Consider the following 19,672-nt stretch of genomic DNA (forward strand, 5'->3'; position numbering starts at 1 on the left):
GCACTACTACAAGTGTGCTGGATGCATAGATGTCAGACAAGACAATGTGCTGGACTCGTGTTTCCACATCAGTGACCTTGGACCTACAAATCAACAGGATAGAAATAAATCACATTTTCTCCCTTTACTGGTCTTTTCTCACCTTGACTGTTTGTCTTATACACATTTTAAAGTGTTGCAGTAACAACATCTTGGTTGATCCCCTCCAATAAGGACAACCAATAACATCTTTCACAGCATCTGGAAGACTGCCAAACAGCGGTTTTGCATATAAAAATTCTCTGAAAATAATGAGAAAGCGATTAAGAGATGCTATCAAAATGAAATATGCGACATTTAAAACCTTTTATTGTTTTCGTTTTTTTCTTCTTTACTTTAAAAGAAATTTTATTATTTCTTTCAGTGACTGTTGCTGTGAAGATGATCAGGCTGAGACCTCTGTTCACACATCTAGAGCTTATTTAACAGTTGAGTCTTGTACAAGACTGTCAGTTTCTTTGGCAATGTCATGGCTTAGCACAGTTTGGGTTTTTAGTTAACGAGGGCTCCATTAGTCACGGAAGTGATTCTCTTGCAAAGAGGTGCTTACAGCTTCCTCTATGACCTGACAGAACCAATCAACTGGCTAGTTTGAATGTTGGCAACTTTTTAAAGCCAGTTAAGAGGCTTGACACGCCTCTGTGGTCCACATTTAAGAACAAACAAACGACGGGAAAGCTCTCTTGTCTTCTGGCTTTCGGACAGGTAACTGGGAACCCGCGGCGCGGCCCAGCGGGGCTGGGCTGGGCTCTGTTTGGCGTGGCCCGGCCGGGTCGGCCGCGGCGTGGCTTGGCTGAGATCTCAGCCGCTTCTGCTCGCTGGACACCCGGCACAGCCCCTCGGTGCGGGCCGGGCCGGCCGGGAGGCAGCCACCCCGGAGCCGAGTGGCCCTGTGCCACCCACAGCCCTGCTCCGTGCGGGCGGGCCCATGGTGCGCCTCGACCGCCCCCCCCCCCCCCCCCCCCCGGCTCAGTTTAAAGGCACAGAAAGGCACAAAATTAATTTCTGGTCATAGAGCAGCGATGGGGGATACACATCATAATGTCACCTCAGGACAGGCCTACTGGAGCTCATTTATTGTTTTTGTTCTTTCAAGCTCATATTACCAGAGTAAGCTCAGAAACAGTCTTATCGAACAGGACTTTTTCCCTCATACAGTTCAGAGGAAAGCAATTCTGCTTTCTGCACACCTTCTCCAGTCCTTCCTTCATCTCCACCAGCAGCCATGGAGACCTGCCAACTGCAGACTGAAAAGGAATCTTTCACCCAGTAGCTCATCAGAGAAGATCACAACCATGAGCCAGTTGAGCATAAACTATTGCAGAACAATACCCACAGCCTCCATTTTCAGGATGCAAAGGAGCAAAGAAAGGAAATTCCCCAAAGTCTCCTGATTCTGCTCAGATTGATGCTATCCATTTGCTTCTCTTTCAGGCAACTGCAGAGCGGGGATGCTGAACTGTAAGTGGCAGTTGTTTCATTGGAGTGCAGAAGTCTCAAATTCCATCCATGACTTTCTTATTGCTAAGCATTCTTTATGACAGCAAAAGTATTTGTTTAATGGGAACCAGATTTGGGTCATAAACCTTAAGCCCATCAAGCTTTATGTTAGCTAATGTTTACCTTATTGTGTTTGGTTTTTTTTTTTTTTTTTAACTCTCTCTCTGAGATAAAAAAAGACATTGCTGTAAAGGGAATGCAGGAAAGCAAATAAAGCAAAGGAAATCAGGAAATACTATGAACTGCATGTGACTTGCAGCTGCAGGGTTCCTCACAATAAAGAACCCTGCCTCAACAGAGTGGCTTATGTGCTTTAACAAATATCAGCTGTTTGTTTGGGGTGTAATGAACAAACTGGAGCCAGAATGACAACTGCCTCAAGTAATTATGAAGACAGCTTGCAAACTATGGTCCCACTTGTTTAAGATTCTAAATGACGATAGTCAGGCTGCAGTTGCTGCCAGCTTTATTTCTGAGCACTTTTATTTCCATATTTCAAAGGTCAGTGTGTGGTGGTGATAGCAGCCAAAGAAAGCCTGTGTGAATAGGGTGTGTGTGCCGGTGTCTGTGAGAAAAAAAATAAAAAAAAGAAAGAAAAGCGTTTTTCAGCATTACCAGTAACTGCTATATTACTAGTAAACTCTTAATGAAATGTTTATAATATGTTAAAGACCAGGACCCCAGAAGAGTTTGGAGTTTCTTTGCTGCAGGCATCATTTATGTGTGTAGTGAGAGAGGGGGACTCTGCCCTGAGTAGTTTACAGTACTAATGGTAGGAATGGCAGAACAGTGATCCCAGGAAAACAATGTTGTTCTTCCAGAGAGAGCCACAGAAACATAAATCTCTTATCTGGGCATATTGATGGTTTTACATCCAGGTAGAACCTGAATTGATTTGAAAGCTCCTGAATCTCAGGCCATTACTTAGGCTTCATCTTTTCCTTCCTCTGGTATCTATCATTTCTGTATTATAATGCTGTTGATTTATGTTTATAGTGAGACTGAGGATCTTTTGGTATAGAGTAGTACATACATATACTGGTATATAATATATGTTATACTAGTGTAGTATAATAAATAGAAGAACAAGCCCTTGCACTGAAGGTATTATCACCTGTGTGGAACAATGGCTGGCAGAACTTCTACAGGACTTTTTGAGAAATTTTACTGACGTACTAGTCTGATTCTTCTACAAAATCATCTAATTTTTTTTTTTTTGTATCTTTTCTTTTTAAAAATTAATTTATCTACTAAATATCTAATGAATTAAATATGAAATGGGGCAGGAATGGAGGTGAAGGCATAGTGACACGGTTGAAAGAAATGGGTTCTGTGGTGATGCATGGACAGAAGAAGCACACTTAGTCACAGAACTGGGGTGTCATTTCAAGCACTCCTTTGGCATCCCAGGGTTTGTGGAAGAAAGGTCTGAAGGGTGTATGAAAGGAATGAACAAGTTAAGGGTCTAAACTTGGGAATGTCAGTAGGTAAAGAAGATTCTGTGGAGACTTAAAAGCAATAATTTTGCATGTGACGCCACAGGAGTTAAACCATTGTGCTGATTTCCAATGAAAAGATTGTGGACTTCTGTGAACCACCTGGGTAGACTGGAAAAAGAAGCCAAGCCAGGGTCAAGGCAGCATCTTGGCTGCACTAACAAGGAAGGCAGGTCAGGAAGTATGAAATTGCTAATGAAATAGGAGAAGGATTATGAAAACATGGAGAATAGTGTGACAAAAGCAGGGAGGAATTTTGAGATGATATAGATGTAAAAGGGGCAGCAGTTGGCCTGGTTTTTGGGAAAGAGTACAGCTCACAGCCCAGTGGTTGGAAGACTTGGATACAGGGAAGCCTAAAGATTATCTTCTCAGATGCCTATGTATATGAGCTGAGATCACAGTGATGGGGTAAGAACGAAAATAAATAATGCATCCTATCCTCCCATCAAGCTGATGATCCTTTGCAAAACACCCTTTTTCCCAAATTACAGGAAATTAGAAATTTCTTCAGTCAAATCCATACTTATATGCAAAACAATTGATGAAGAGCAATAGGCTGCAGCCAGTTCCTTCAGTGAACTCTGAGGTGTTTATTAATCAGATGTAAATAGCCTTTCTTCTAATACAGTTTAGGTTTGGCAGCTGCCTAACCTTGTTTTTTTTTCCCTGGTTTTGAAAAGACGGCAATTTCTCTTACTTCTAAGCCCACTCCCAGGCATCCCCTTGATTTAGAAACACTTTTAAACACTTAATCCCATTGTAAACATCTACATTTCTCCAATACCCACTATCAATGAGGGTCCATATACGGTCTCCTTACTAATTTAAATTTTGATTCACCATCTGTTTAAATTATGCTTTCGTGGGTTCATGGAAAGAAACTGTTAAATTTTAAGAGGTTTCCCTGTCTTGGTGCTCCTGCTCTTTTGTGGAGAATTGTCTCTTCCACAACAGATTTGACCAGTTCATATGTGATGTATCTTTGCAGACAAAGCCCACATTAGGCTACATGGGCCCGAAGAACAGAGCATCAAGAGAAAAACAGCTGAGGAAAGAAACAGAAGTGATGAATTATCTGACATTATGCATTTCTAATGTATAAAACCTTTAGTCTGAAAAGCTGAGAAAATACCCTACTGACTTTGATTGTTTTCTATATATGATAATTTGTGGAATCTACTTGCAATATGTGAGTGGTAAACTATGCATAAGTAAAATTTGAATCCCTTTTATGATAGTGCTTTTCTTGGTTTCTTTCGTAATAATAGTTTTGTCTTCGTCAAGCCTCACTTAGCAGATTTCCCAGCCTGTCTTTTTGTTGGGGGCTCCATTAAATTGAGCAGAGAGTGGCACGTGCCTCTCTGAAATAGCCAAGTGGTCTCTGAATCTCTTTTAGTGCTGAGTGCATTTAGTTTCTGTATTTTTCTTTTTCCTGATAGTCTTAAAGCACAGGCTCACCCAAAGGCAGTTCGATCTCAGATGTTCCAGTGCTGCTGAAATGAGGGAAGCAGGGAGCTATTGCTCTAGCTGTCTCTCATGGCTGTCATTTATAGATTTCTTTCCCATTTGAAGTCCCCGGATATTTTTGCTTCTTAGCAAACAAGCTTATGCAGTGTCGTAGCTTCCCTCTTCTACTGCACAGTTGTATGTGTGTTGAAACTGGATTGTTAAATGCAGATATGTATTTAAGTACCAGTAAATCCCAAAATAGCATAAAGAAAACCTTGAAAAGTAATCTGCCTTTTTTGGTTACTATTAATGAAGAATTAGGTTTCTTCTCAGTAACATTTCTACAGGTTGCAGTTGTAAATGGTAATAAAAATGCAATATTGCTAAGCAAGTACATGGTAGATTGTGGAGATAAATGCTGATTAGTGCATTTCAGAATGGATTGAGAAGGACGCTTAGCAACACCTCATAGAACATAGTAGCATTTAATAATTGGCTTATTTTTTCTTGTTTTATAAAGCTGAGCTTTTTACTTTGAAGTTTGTTTGTTTGCTATTTCCTTCAAGGACAGACACCATAAAAAAGGGAGATAATCAGTTGTCAAGGCCACTCAGTGCCTAAATGATTGTGATGAGACTAAAATACACATTTTGACTTGCACATTTATTGAGGTGAGCAATGTTAATGGGTTCTTGCACCATATCTATGACTCTATAGCTGACACTTTCAGAAAGACATTACCATCTGAAATCAGAGTTGATCAGCTGACTAATGTGTTTGATTAAGTGGCAAATAACCCAAAAAAGGTTTAAATACAGATAACTGGTGTGGCTCAGGTCGAAATAAACTACGGAACAAAACAGATCATGGATTTCCAGGATGTCTTATAAAGTAGGCTAGTGGTAACAAGGTTATTCTGGGTTTTTTCTCTGAAGAGAGGAGAAAAATGTCCTTTTCCATTCATTTACCTCATCTAGGATTCTGATGGCCAGGACAAGGGAATCCATACACTTGGCCTCCACCATGTTAGACTTCTGCATGGATGACATCTTGCAGGCTATTTGTGAGCAGAGTGGTGTCAGTGCAGAGCGACTTGTAGGGAGGCTCTTATTTTAGAAACATATTGAGTATGCTGGGAGATAACCATTTTCCCCCTTAGGTATCTCTATTTTTATTTTTCTCTTACAAGAAACTTAGGCTTTGATGCCAAGAAGCACAATGAAAAAAAGTTTTCCCTTGTCCATTACCTTCCTCTTTGTTGAACATGAGAATGCACCCATTTATTTCTATGAGAGGTTAACTCAAGAGTGGCAAGATACTTTTTCATTTTCATCTGCTTTCTCAAATCCAATTCCTGCTTTATTATGGAATGGATGGAATTATTTAGTGCTTTTTAATACCAATTTAAAAGAAAGGTGTATAGGCAACTGCAGCATGACAAGTATGTTTAAAAAGTCCTCACTATAGCTGTCATTCTTGCAGCATTTCTAGTTTTTATCAAAATAGCATCCATTATCCTTATTATCAGCTAAATTTGTCATCAATATTAGCAACAGAAAAAGGAAAAACAAAACAAAAAACCCAAACCAAACCAAAAAAGTACAAAAACCTACAGATCAAGCAGAAAATACTGATATATGAAGTTAAAAAAGGATTCCCAAAAGTTCTTCTTGTAAGATCCCAGTCTTGAAGCGCTTAGGACCTTTAACCATAAGAAGTGCCAGACATTTCTTTAGTTCAAGGTTCTTAGTGCATTCTGTACAGCACAGGCCTTACACTTGCAGAAAGAGGAGGAAGAGGAATCCTCATTAGGCAAAATCTTTCTCATTTTCACATCTGCTCCGTGAGGTGATACCATGCTGCAAAATGACTTTCAAAGTACAGATTTTTCTGGGAAGACTTATCCTTTGCTTCTGCAAATTAAATTTAATGTATTGGTGGAACAGTACAATGTCAAGTTTTACTGTGTGAAGAGAGAGAGAGGCTAGGAGATCCTTCCTTAGAAAATTATTTTGAAATTCCTGATATGTGGTGAAATCTGAAAATACCAAAATACTTACTCAGAAACACTTCCAGATTTTTGTATTAAATTTCATGTCACTTATTTCCTTACTAAAAATGTGCCTTAAGGTGGCCTGAGGACAAGTCCTTTTCCAGTGCAGGTACAGTAGCAGTATTCAAAGGGGAGCAATACCATGTAATGAAAATCACACCCTTCATTGTTGTGTTCAGTATTTTCATAATATTGCTCAAAGCATCAACTAAATTTCAGATCAAAATGAAGAGATTATAGGATAAAATATGGTCTTTGTTTATGATCCAGGACAAAACAACGTTGTTTTGTAGCTGGTGTGAGAATGGAGAAGGCATTTTCCTAAAACCAATGTCTTTGCATCAGTAAAATGACAGGGTGAAAATGGTTATGCAAGATTTTGATGAAAATACCTGGACAAAACTGAAGTGGTTCTGGCCAGTGAAGTAAAAAGTTGGGTATACGTCATCTCAGCCTCCCCACTGAAGGCATATACCTATTTGTCAACATGTGACAAAATCTTGGGAAGATGACTTGTTTGTCTGCTGATGAAATTGGGACAAACGGCTAGTGTTGTTTTCTAAAGAGCGAGATAAGAGCAAAGAGATGTCTGAGAAACATCCATTTAGGGCATCTCTGTATCCATCAATGAATATAACCTTCCCTAAAGGAATCACCAAAGCTGAGCAAAAGATGTTAGGCAGCAGGCTGATGACATGTATCTGATGCTTAATTATAAAAACAGTGTGGCTCAGTGTTAGCATCCAGCTTAGAGAGAATATCCCCACACAGCAGGGACCAGCTGTTCTAGGTAAAACAAGCATAGTACGTGGCATCCATGCCATGTAGGGATTTTGAGGACTATAAGGAATTCAGCACTAAAACGTATCTAAAATTGAGTTTATTTGAATAGGTGGGTCAGACAAAATCCCATGACTTTTTCTAGGCAAATACAAAGGCTGACAAAGGATGGCATTACTGCAAAAGTTTCTTAAGCCCGTGGATATTTATCAATTTGGTACAGCAAACTTTCCCACACTACATGTTAATTTATGAATTTTATTCATTTACTTGTTTATTAAAAAAAGTGTTGCTAATTTTATCTGTTCTTTAGGAAAGACGACTCCTTAATGCTTCACCCCAGTTAGTTGTCCTTACTTCCCATTCTCCATCTGACCTGTCCTTGCAACTTCTGAAGAGAGAACACTGCAGAAACAAGGGGCTGGAGAGACTCTTGCCACTGAGGCAGCGCAGCTTTGACTTAAGGCTTGCAGTCAGTAGCAAGAAAAATAGCCTGGAATATCAGTGGCCATTGTGTGTGAGCCAAGGGGCTCAGATTGCTGTTGGCTTGGGGATCTCTGCACCACACTGTTTCCCTCATCTTGATAGCCACAGTCGTTCAGCCCTTGTCTTCCCTGACTGGTAACTGAGTAAAGGACATTTATGCGCTGTACACACATCAAATGCTTTCAGACTGTTGAGGTCAGAAAAATACAGCATGATCATTTCTCTTACCCTCTTCCTTTGCCATAATTTATTATTTTGCCATAATTTATTATTTATATTAATGTTTCTTTTCAAATGCTATGTTGTTGTTGAATTAAATAATTGGTGGAGGTGATGCTGGAGATAGAACAAAATATTATTTTCATGTGGATTGAAGGCAAATTTGGAGACTGGTGCTCTACAGACATGCAATGAAGGTAATTATATCTTTAATCTTTTATTTTAAAACCTAGCAATAAACTAAGGAAAGATGACATTGATATGCAAGAACTTGTTGGGGTGAAAGCAAGGAATACAGATAACCAGAAATATTATGCATAATTAAGAAAATTGCTAATGATCACTTTAATCAATGGCATTAGAGATGGAAAGGCTGCTAGGTCAAGTATTTCATCCAAGGCCTCTGACAGTGTTCCTTATCACTGAGAGAACGGTTTTCAATTTCATGCCTGATTTTGGCTCATCCTTCATGTCTAGCTAATCAGCAAAAACTGTCTGAATTTCAGAGATCTGATCCTGTTTTTTTCCAGAAAGCTTGAGGCAAAATGAAGAAGGCATTTGCAAGAATGGAGGGTTAAAAATATGAAGGATTTACATTAGGAAACACTTCCATAGCTCACTCTAATTTATTTTCTTTGCCTGGAACAGCTTTGCATTTATTCTCTGCCTTAACAGCACCTTGCATCTTTGGCAGACTACTAGAATTTGGGAGGTAGACAACTGTGGACAACTGAGATTCTCATTGAAATAGGATTGTACTGTGTTATGACTTTGGTACTTTCTACCGGGTAGCTACAAGCTCCCTAAAATGTCAGTCTGAGCCTTCAGAAAAACAACATCACTGAGGTTTGGGCACAGGCTTCAGCAAGGCTGAACTGGAGCAGCTGCCCTGTGTGGCATTTTGCAGGACACTGGTACATCCATCTGACCCACATTTCCAGACTCAGTAACAAGGCAGAAGAAGCACGAAAAGTGCTTGATTGGTTCTTCCTCTGCTGATAAATGACCTTGGAAGTGATGGGTTTTGGGCAGTGAAGGTTAGCACTCCAGTGTATCTTTATGCATCCAGGTAAATTGAAATTCATCACATTAAATGTAAGCAGGTCCACTGCCTTACTAAAGCAGCAGGTCCGTATTCCTCTCTAAATTAGTTCTGCAGTCAGTTTTTTATCAAGAAAGACTGGATAGGGAGGGCAGGACTGTATAGAAAGTGGTAGAGAAGACGTGCCTCTCTGTGCGTCACAAAAATCAGCCATGGATCTGTATCAGCTGAGGGAGCTGGGGTTGTTTAGCCTGCAGGAAAGAAAGTCCAGGGGAGACCTTATCTCTGTCTACAACTACCTGAAAGGAGATTGTAGACAGGTGGAGGTCTACCTCTTCTCCCAAGTAACAAGTAACAGGACAAGAGGAAATGGCCTCAAATTGTACCGGGGGAGAGTTAGATTGGATATTGAGATATTCTTCACCAAAAGATTTCTCAAGCCCTAGAGTAGGCTGCCCAGGGAAGTGGTCATCACCTCTGAAGTCTTCAAAAAAAGGGTAGATGTGACACTTAGGGACATGGTTTAGTGGTGGACATGGTGGTGCTGGGATTAGAGTTGACTCAATGATCTTAGAGTTCTTTTCCAACCTAAATGATTCAATTGATAATATGTATAACCTGAAAGAGAACAAATGCTTGAGTCCTCCTCTCTGTTCACACCTTGGTCTTAAACAACAGGATTGATGTAGCATAGACGTAGCACAGGTATAAGAAAACTGAGTAATAGGTATATGATTTAGCTGCCTCATGCTATGGGTGTAAAGAAATTAAACACAATTTGTAAGTACATATTCCAGATATTGCACTTACATAGAAAGATGCTCTTTGACTTTTGAAAGACCAGAATGTTTCCCCATGGATACCAGACATGCCACCCTCAGAAAACGGATTTATGACTAGGCTAGATAAACCTGAGAACCATGAGGATGAAATATGTACAAGGAATAGGTGTGGGGAAAGAGGGAAAATTTCAGGGGTAAAGAGCTGAATAAGCATTTTATTCAGGGTGAAAAAAAGATTTTACACATAAACACAGAAAAAAAGATACTGAATAGTAGTATTGTTTAGTGCTTTTCCTGCTGAAAGTGACTGAGCTCCCTAGAGCCATAGGTCAAAATGTAGGCAGGATTAGCTTTGCCCTTCATCCTCAGTTTTCATCTCTAGGGGAATAGATTAATATTTAGCAGCACATGCTACAGGAGGAGTCTCAGTGTGTGCCATCCCTCTGATCAAGAGCATTTCCTTGTTCAGTACATGTCTGTTATTGACTAAGGCTTTGTTTTTTTCATGCTCAGCAAAGCCTTCTGCATTATTATAACCAAATTATGAAGCTGCAGAATTGTATCTCTTAGGTAATTTAATTACTGCTTTTTGCATCTCCCTATAGGAGAAAAATATCTATCTATCTATCTATCTATCTATCTATAGATATGAACTCAGGCTTTTCAGCTTTTGTTCCTTTTTTTCTACCCTGGATGGAGTCTATGTATAAAATAATGAGAAGAACCAACAAATCAGATCAATTAAGTTAAGACAACTAAGTTCTAGATTTTTACACAGGACTCACCAGTCCTGCTTCATCTGACACACTTGATAAGGTAATTTTTCACTTGCATTAATATAAAATTAGATTATTAAATCAGTGGCACATATGTAGTTTAGATTAGTTACCACTTAAGTCTCTCAACTTGCCAGATATATGGATAAGCGACACAGATTAAGCAGGTCTGAGTTGAATTAAAATCCTGTTTCTGTGGTAAATACTGCAATGCAAACAAGTATAAGGTAAATGTGACAAAGACTGCATTCAGCTTCAAGGTAATATCAATGCAACCCCAGGACTATTCTGTATGATTCTATTAACCGTTTCAAGGCTTATTGGCAGATGACAAAAGAAAACAAAAAGAATTAAATTACCCTTCTCTTAATTGTCTCCCTTGGTAGATGTGGAAGAATTTTATAATTATGCATATTCAAAACACCAATCACCCAATAACCAGATTTTTTCCTAGCCTTAGGAGGGATTTGGATGGCAAATTAAAGAACTTTCTTTTTTAAAAAGGAGTAAAGTTCAGCCTTGAAAAGTCATCTCTTCCTAATAATAGAGCATTGAAGTCATCATGGAACATTGCAATGGGGTTTTTCTTACTGTAACTTGAAGGCTGGGGTAGCAGCACAGGAGAGTCATCACGTGCCCTAAAAGCTCTTAAATTCAGAAACAGGTGGAAAAGTCACAGCAGTGTCCTTGAAGACACACCTTTATACATCTTAGGGCCTTATTGTGTAGTCAGTACGGTGGGTGACTGTACAGAGTACCAACACCCCTGCTCCTCCGCACTCAGAGCAATCTGCTGGCAGGAGCATACTCTGGCCCAGGGACCTGCTGTGAGCTGGTGTGCACATGCTCCCTCCTCCATAATGTGCCCATCAGTTCTTCCTTGGTTGTCGCTGTGGCTTTCACAGGTGGGGCTGGCAGAGCTGCTCCTTGGCTTTGATGCTCATCAGTTGTGATCTGTGCCTTGCTCTGGTATTCATATATTAACTCTTCTGCTGGCATAAATGTGTTCACCTCTGCTGACAGCTCTGTGCCAGCGTGTCATTTGATCTGGTACTAGGCCCATCTTTGCATCTTTGAGCAGATATTTGCAATTTTCATTGATTTGTAATGTTCTTCTCTACAGTCAAGACACTGATTTTTTTAAAAAAAGTTATTATATCTGTTTAATCATGTCATAGTGGTGGGATAAAAAGGTGAAGTAGTTTTTTGAGTTTTTATTTCCTATAGCCAAGAAATGCTTTGCCATTTAGGTTTCCTCTCTAGACAGCTGCAACCAAATTCTAGTTGAGAAAACATGAGAATATGAGTTTGGCTTCTTTTTTGTCACTTTGTTGATGATTAGAACCTCTTGTCACTGCAGTGACCCATCTGGAAGTCTTTGCCCTGGCCTGCAGTAACAGGGGTGAAACAGACCCTGGCTGAGGAATGGAAAGTTTACAACTCGCTTGCTGATGCTTTGCCCAGTTTTGTTAATGCCATTAGTTTCACATTCTCATGAACTCTGAAGTGCAAATACAGATCCATTGTCCCATATAGCCCTGTGTTATTTCAGGGTGACACTGAGCTACTGATCTGTGTTTTTACAGGGTGGTCAATGGCCATACTTTACTGTGTAGCTTTTGCACAACTTGAAAATTGCAGCTCCAAAAGAGAAACGTATCAGCCGAAGTGCTGAGCACATTCATAGACTAACTCCCTAACAAAGTGTTGATGATTACAGGAATGTAAATGTACACTTGATTTAAAGCATTCGCTTTTGTGGTGAAAACTCTGTCAAATCTACTCTTCGTTTCTAAACTGCACTGTTGTATTTTGTGTTGCACCTGCTTTATAATTATGTGCAACACAAGGATAAAATACTTATGACTCTTTCCTGCAGTCAATAAGGAAAAAGGGCTTCCAACACTGTGCTGCAAGCATTTCAGCTTCTTTCCCCTGAGACTGAAGTATCATAGCAATTGAGGTTGTCAATTACTTTTAAAGCAAGCTGTTTATAGACCATTATTCCCAAGGCTTTATTTGCTTACTTTCTTTGCAAGTAAGATGATGAAAACAGTTCAGCTATTCAAAAATCTGCCATCATCTCTTCTAATGAGTTCCTACCATCAAAAGACCCTCTTTTCCTCTTCTGTCCCCTTTTTTCTTAGGGTTTTTCCTATGGACAGGAGAGTTTTGAGAATAACTACATCATCATTCACATATGGACACGAGTATCACATATGGAATATATAGTGAACTAAGCATCTGAAAATTAGAATCAAACATTTTTCTTTGATTTGTTTTGATCTTTGAAGGGTTCCATACTGTGACCATCATGTTAAATAAAGAAATGCCTTCTCTTTTTTGTTTCTGATTGTAGGATAAAAAAGGACTTTTGATGGCTGATAAATATTTGGTTTCTCAAAAGTAATTTGACTTGGTAGAGATATTTTGATAAAATATACTGCCTTGTAAAGGGAAGAGGTGAAAACCAGATAAATTAGAAGTCAGTTCTCATTTCTGTGAAAAGATGTAATGCTTTAATAGTCTTTTTCAGAATAGTTTAGCATGGTGTCTTCAGACACACATGAATTGATGCACAGCCTAAGAGAAGGATAGTATGATGATATTTTCCACAATATATGGGAGGAAGGATTCCTAATGACGTCAAAGACTCATTAATCCCATCAAACAGGGTTCAGGTAAACTATACCTGGAGTTTGTTGCTGCTCAGTGAGAACAGAATTGCATGAGAATCACTGAAGAGGACTACAGGATTGTAGTCTATAGGACTATAAGTGAAAGGAGAGTAGATGTTAGAAATAAAGATGACCAAACCCAACTGTTGAGATTCATAGGACAAAGACTGAAGAGGGAAAATAAGGTTCTTTATGACTACATGAAGGTCCTTCAGGCACCAAAGAAGGAGAGGAGTCTTTTAAACTAAAGACAGTACTTGCTCTAGGAAAAAAGGTTGATAAGACCTGGCAATAAATAAACTTGAATGCAAATAGGAAGATGGTTTAGAGACAGGATTAAAACTCTGGGACAGCTTCTTGACAGGATCATTATTGCAAAATTCATAGGTGTTTTAAGGAGTCCAGTGTTTCACATCTTTCTTTATGCAAGTGTGGTTGCTTGAAATAGCTGAGGATCAGTCTCATTAACCCAGAAGGCCTCTTCTGCTGTCAAGTACAAAAAATGGCATTTGACTGACTAATTAATCTTTTATTTTTCTGTGTGAGGGGGAAAAAAGCTCATATGCAATTGTATTTTTTTCTGTTGTTTTCTTTTAATTTTGACTTTGGTTTTTGAGCATGCAATGGTGTGACCTTGATGTGTCTTAAAATAGTCTCCAAGGAGGACATAATTACACAAAGATATATGTGCTAATTAATGCCACACATAATACATCACAGCTTCTGAGTAGAGAAAAATGCTCAATTCTAAATAAAAAAGTACATGATTAACATATTTGTGAGTTCAACACCTTTAAATAAGCCCCTCTATTGCTTTTACTTGTGGACAAAGCACCAGCGTGCTGGTCTGTGCCCTGATTCATCCATCTGCTTAAATTATTTTTTATTTTTCTTTCGTATGTTACCATAGCAACATTCAGTAATTTTTTTCCCCAATTGTTCAGTTTCAGAGGAATTCTAGAAAAGTCCCAGAGATGAAAACAAAACAATAGCTGGGGAAAACACAGCTGAAGCACTATAGGGGAAACTCTAGACAACAGATGATAATTTGTAAACATGCAGAGCTCAGGTTTTGTTATCAACAGGAAGTGTGTTTCTGTAGCTGCCATTTGGTTTCTCTTCCAGTAAGTCTGTACCATTTTAACAGAAAGCAATATGTAGTTCAAATATTTATAAGATAAATGTATAATTAATTCATGAGAGTATTTTTTTTTAACAGAAATTTTACTATTGTAATGGAAAAATAATGACAAGAAAGTATTTGAGAAAATTTGTTAGAGAAGATTTAGAATTAGAATAAGTCTACATATTTTTTTACTTCTGTATTTTATGTATGGCACAATAAATATAGGTGTATTAATTTGTACTGCATGTGTTCTCTTGTTTGTTTTGCTACCAAGTGCTAGAGCTGAGTTGGGTAATACATTTAGTATTGCCCTGGCATAAGCTGAGAGCAGGAAATGAATGTCTGCTGTCAGGGGAGGAATAGTTCAAAGCCCTGCAAGGTCAACAGATGATTTTCCATTTACTGCAGTAGGTCTGGTGTGTTCTGTTTATCTCTGATAATTCATTATGATTTCAAGTGAGGTAAAGGAGCTGCAGAACCAAATCCCTGTATACGTGACTGTGGAACGGCAGCTCGCAGTGTTTAATGTACTGTGTGCGAGAGGCAGCTGGGTGCTTTTCTTATCAAAATGTGACGGAAGGTTGAGGGTGGACATTAGAGGATGAAGTATCACCAAGGAGGAGGGAGTTTAGTGCAGTAATAAAGACAAGAAAATAAGCTCTGTAATCAAATCAGAAGCATAAATTGTGAAGGATTTGGTTTGTTATATTCTTGCAATAAATTCTGGTTTTGATTTATAATCTCTACAGCTATACTTACACAATACCGAGTTATATTACTGTATCTGCTGGGGAAGATTACTTCACATTGTGTAACTCTCTACCAATTGTAACCATGAACCTGATTAAAATAACATCTGAGTGTGGAGAATAAAATCCCATGTACCTCATTGTTTAAATCTGCAGTATTTGATAGCACTAATAAATATACTACAAGGAATGCTGCTTTCATTTATTTCACTCACTTTTTCACACTTTAAAAATGATACTGACTATATTTATGTGCTAGAATCCCCCTTCTATTGCTTAACTGTGTAAAAAGGTTTTATTTACTTGAAACATACCTTCTGTGCAAAAAATATTTTTTTTTACTAATCCAAATGCTGCTTAAAACAAATCTACTATTAACTAACTCATCCTGGAGAAAAATGGCTTTAATCTCAGAGACTGCATTAAACTTAGAGGGAAACTAAATCAATAAAGGTGAAGGTCATGGAAACAGATGATTAGAGCAAATAACAGGCTGCCTACTGTACAATAGGGTTATAAAATAAACCAAAACAAAAGTCTATCAGAATACACCAAGAATAAACTTCATGAATAGGTTCCTCTTCAGAATGCCGAATGGTTAGATTTATCTCCTGCAGGTTTTACCCCCACTTTTCTGCTTCCCTTTCCCTCAGCTCCTTTCTCTCTGTTCTTTTCCTCTTGTTCCCTGCTATGTTATAAACTAAATTACCCTGTGGAAAGCCCAGTAAGCCCTGATTAACTAATGTGTCAGGTTTTAAATGCCCACAAGCACCTTGTGCTGACATGTATGTGATGTGGAATTAAAATTCCTCTGAAATAGGTGAAAAACGGACCACTTCATTAACTGTGTAGCTGGCTTTTATCTCCCTGAACACATGTAATACAAATTTCCACATGAAATTTTGAGCTGATTTTTTGGAGTGGGATTCAGGGGAGAATTTGGGGGATGGATCTGTAAATAGGAGGGGTGAATAGCAGTCACAGTGATTGAGGACTTGGTTTAGCTCCTAGAGCTTAATAACAGTTAGGGTGAATGGTTTGAGGTGATTAGCTGGTTCCAACCAGTCATTAATCCGCAGGAGGTGTCTTTAGTCTTGCTCACTATTGGTAAGAAATGACACCCTAGCATTTTGCTTGAACTTTGGTCTTTTGTTGTTGACAAATGAGTCTGAAAACAAATGAGGTGAAATCAAATCCAACAGCATGATGTCACTTTTCTGGTACTCATATCAAGGGGTGTCCCAGAGCTGGAGTGGAGTTCTGACCTAACAGTGCTGGCAAAAGTTTGACTCCTAATTCTGCATCTTGGTGTCTGTTTTTTTTACTTCCTTTTCTTCATCAGTGTACTGCATGCCTAGTAATTCTAAGCACTATTGAAAATTGGGACATTCACTTAACTAAATGTGGATTTGAGCCACATCTTTTTATTTTAAAAGCAGGGATATTAATATTTGCCGAGAACTAAATTCAGGTAGTGATGTTACCCCTGCCTGCTTGCAGCATATTCCATTCGTAGGCTGGAAACACTGAAGGGAATTTGCAGGAGCTGATTTACAGAATTTTAATCTCTGTGCCCTGCACTAGCCTAAGCCAAACGAAAATCTTGACAATCCACTTCAGCAGGGATGACAAGAGCAGTGCTGGAAATTTCACTGCAGCAGACCCAAAGCTGTTGATAAGAATGCACAAAGTTATTAAACTAAAGCTGAAGAAGGCGTCAATCATTTTGAAAGGATACCATTTGATTCTTCCTTCAAAGTCCAATCTGACCTGACACCAGCTTAACAACAGCCTTTTATTCTATACAGGCCCATCACTGTCTCATTCTGCTACATTGTTAATAGGGCCAGTAACAAAAAATAAAAATAAAAAACCCCCCAGCAATGTCAATGTATATGAGGGGAATGGGGGACGGGGAAAATAGAAGAGGTTAAAGGTTTACAGGTACAGAAAGAAAGTATCTTTCAAATACTAATTTAAACTGGCTCTATTATTGAAGGCCTGTTTGTTATCTCCACAGAAGCATGTAAAAAGTGACTGGCACCTGCAATTACATTTTGAGATAAAATACATAAAAAATGCCTAGCATTATCTTTCATTTGAAATATTAAATCTACCCTTCCTCTCTCTTTTATATCACAGTTGCTGAAAAGAAAAGAAAAGAAAGAAAAAGGAAAGAAAAGACTCAAGAACTGGTCTTTTTCATGAATGAAAGAGGAGGAATTCAAGGAAACCATAGCACAGAAGAAACTTTGGTGGTAACAATGGATGTTGTGGATAAAGAACAGTAGCTGGCAAGAAATTACCCTGACTCTAGAATTGAATTATACTCGGTGCAAAATATGCCGACCTTTGCTGTCGAACTTAAAGCTAACATCCTATCAAGTATCAGGGTATGGGTGCTGCTGCATTCTGGGCTCCCACTGCTTCTCGAGTGGCCTATTTATTTAAATGACTGGACTTTGTGCACATACAGTAGATTGCCTCCTGGGAGTTGAGTGCTTTGTAGAATTACATTACAAAATCAACACTGACTGTGACAGACCTCAAATTTCTTATTTGGTGGAACGAACAGAATAGCACAATGTTGTCTTTGAGGTACATACTTCAGAGAGATTAACAAAGTGGGTGAACTTCTACATATAAGTCAAAAGCAGTAAGCCCTGGAAGCCATTTAAATCATAGAGTCATAGAAATCTTGAGTTGAAAGAATCCCGTAAGGATTGTTGAGTCCAACTCCTTACTCCTTGCAGGACGACGTAAAGCTAAACCATATAAGTATGAGGGTCATCAGGTATTCCTTGAACTCTGATAGGCTTGGTGCCAAGTGACTGCCTTAGATCTGGTTTGCCTGATGTTATGATTAAGGGTTATTGTGTAAATAACAGGTTAGTTCTAATACAGAAGATGTCACAGCAGATGGTGGATAAAGGACTGCTTGCACTAGTTCACATCCAGGCAAAAATGACTCAGGATGACTGTTTTGATGTGGGTCAAGTGCTGCTGTGGATGGGAAGCCTCATCACTCCTTTCTAAGGGTGCAGACCTGTTGTGCCCCAGAGGAGTTTCTGCATAGCTTCCACAGCAGAGCTTTCAGGGGCACCTCAGCACTGATTGCCCCTATGACCGCATAAGCATATGATCACACCACCCAGGTGGAGAGGAATTTCTGATTGTTTCTGGGCAATATAATAATGCTCCTGGTCTAGTGGTCTGTGTCCCTCTCAGAATGTTGTGTGAGGTAAAGCTACACCTCCTCGTACCAGACATCTTTGTCCTACTGCATTCCCACAGCAAAGGCTTTAGCACCTGTGTTCAAGTCCATGTGCCGTTTCTGGGCTGTGGCTTATGTCCAGAGGTTTCAGTGTCCTCACTACATTTCTGTGCTGAAGGCAGAGGAGGAATTGCATGTGCATAAGATGCTACATGCCAGAAGTTAATTGCCAAACAAAAAGACATCGGCAGCATGGGAAATGGGGTGCACAAAGCTGTGGTTTGCCCACGGAACACATGCACATGGAAGTCTGAACATATTCCTGGTGGTCTGTTGCCTTGCCTGGCCATGTGTTCTTTGAAGGAATGGCTACTGAGCATGGAAATTTTGGCCATCAGAGCAGCTGAAGATAGCCTGAATCTCTCCAGAGTGGTGGGCAGAACAGTGGTACCTCCTGTGGCTCTTCATGCACATGAGGAAGGAGGAGGTTAGAGGGAGATTGAGGATAATTGTGCCTCTTAATCTGGCGCCTCTTTCACCGTCTCTTATATCAGCTGCCCTCTTTTCCACCCTATTAACTATATGAGCATACCCTTTTATCAGCTTAAAGGCCTTAAAATACAGTATTTCGTGTGTGGATTAAGGACAATCAAGCCCTAAGTAACCCATGCTGATGAATTCCTCTTTGGGGTCAAGATGTGGAGGAATGCTGCAAGGTTGCCTGGCTTTTCTGTGCCACTTACTAAAATAACAGATAAATAGATGCAATTTGTCAACCCCCCAGTTAGAGTAATACATTTATGCCTGAATTCAGTATTTCCCCTAGAGTTTAAATTAGTTTACTTACATTCAATATCAGAAACCAGAACGCATGTACTTTTAGTTTTACAACCAAATCCATGACAATTTATTTTGTATGAAAGGTTAAATGACTTAATAACAACTTTCTCAGAATGTTTTTTCATTTTCTGGATGTTGGAAAAGAAGTCCAGTTTTTTTGCTCCTAGATAGTGAAAAAATATATCATTATGTTCTCAGTTTAGCTATGTAAATGACCTTACTGATAAATGAAAATTGATATTTCAAAGCTGTAGTTTATTATAGCCTGATGGCATGTTAGCTGTTATCATTCAAGACAGTACTTAACTCTGAATAATACATTATCCTGACTCTCTGAAATTGTTATTATGAGATTTTAATGCACCATAAGACATGTCTTGTGATCTTCTGCATGCTCAAATGTCAGTCTAACACATTAATCTCACATATATCTTGGAAAA

General features: G+C 39.0%; 1 long non-coding RNA gene across 1 annotated transcript; it reads left to right on the forward strand.

The window, feature by feature from the left end:
• The first annotated feature begins 709 nt into the window (after positions 1-709).
• LOC309572574 lies at positions 710-17,408 on the forward strand. Its single transcript, XR_014226381.1, has 3 exons — positions 710-744; positions 1,474-1,500; positions 17,321-17,408. It is a non-coding gene; the product is annotated as an uncharacterized lncRNA (long non-coding RNA).
• The last annotated feature ends 2,264 nt before the right edge of the window (positions 17,409-19,672 follow it).

The sequence above is a fragment of the Coloeus monedula genome (assembly GCF_965178545.1).
Source record: "Coloeus monedula genome assembly, chromosome: 4".
NCBI lineage: Eukaryota > Metazoa > Chordata > Aves > Passeriformes > Corvidae > Coloeus > Coloeus monedula.